Here is a 1,133-nt window from a genome sequence, read left to right as displayed (position 1 = left end):
CTCCTCTTGATATCGGGGCCTCCCCGCTCGGCCTTCCCATGGGTAGCTTCAGGCGATGGTATCCGTGGGCCTGTTTCTTGTCATCTGCTTCACTTGGCACAGGGGGTCTTCACGTCGGCTCCTTCCTTTGGTCCCTGGCGTCTGTCCCATTTTCTCAGTCCTCTGGCCTCAGATGTTAAGCGACTCCCGCTGGCTCCTCTAGGTCACTTTGGCTCTTGTATGTTCACTTCTGTGATCTCCAGGCCGCGAGCGACAGGGGTGCACGCAGGGGCCGTGCTGGGGGCGGGGGAAGGGTGCCGCTCCCTCTGTGTCCCCCACAAGAGGAGGAGAAAAAACTGTCCAGAGTTTAAAACAAAGAGGCGGAAATGCCCTCTCTCTCTCTCTCTCTTTTAAGTTTTTATTGTGAATTGAATGATAGTTTACAAACGAGAACATCAGCCTTACATTCTTCCTATCGGTTTTTTTTTTTTTTTCGTTTCATTGGAATGGTTACAATCTCCTCCATGCATCATCAAACAACCACAGGGTACATCCCGCAAGTCTGCCCCCTGGCCATCAACACACAGCCCTTCTCCCTCCCTGAGTCCAGAGTCCCCAACCGCTCCATCTCTCCACATCATTGGCTCTGCCTCCATCTCTGGCATCACTCCTTCTCTGGATAGGGTCCTGCACTCCGCTCTTTTCCCTTGATGGTCCCAGGGTCCTCTGCTCCCGGGCTACAAAACCACTCCCCTCCTTTTGTTACAAAATGTCTATCTTTACACTTGCAACTCTCACAGTCAGTCCTGATAGCAATTATTCACTATTGAACCACAAGAGTCTTATTCCTCCCTATCTCCTTTCATTAACTCTGTCCAGACAGGTTGGAAACCACTCAGTGGAGATTCTACCTTCCTCTGCACCCTCTGGAACTAGGCTCCTTCTTGAAAGCTTATAAGCAGTCACTTTGTGCCTTTGTAGCCCCTCCCCCCTATTGTGGGTAGCCAATGTCTAGATTGCCCATCCCTATCAACTCTGTGTACCAAGGGGGTTGGAGTGATGCTTGCTGTAAAGATTCGTTCGCTCTTTTGATCTAGTACATCCATAAGTTTAGGTCAAGTTCATCAAATTGTAGCAAATTACTTTTTTTCCCC

The sequence above is a fragment of the Chrysochloris asiatica genome, unplaced genomic scaffold, assembly GCF_000296735.1.
Source record: "Chrysochloris asiatica unplaced genomic scaffold, ChrAsi1.0 scaffold00024, whole genome shotgun sequence".
NCBI lineage: Eukaryota > Metazoa > Chordata > Mammalia > Afrosoricida > Chrysochloridae > Chrysochloris > Chrysochloris asiatica.
This window is presented reverse-complemented; position numbering follows the sequence as displayed.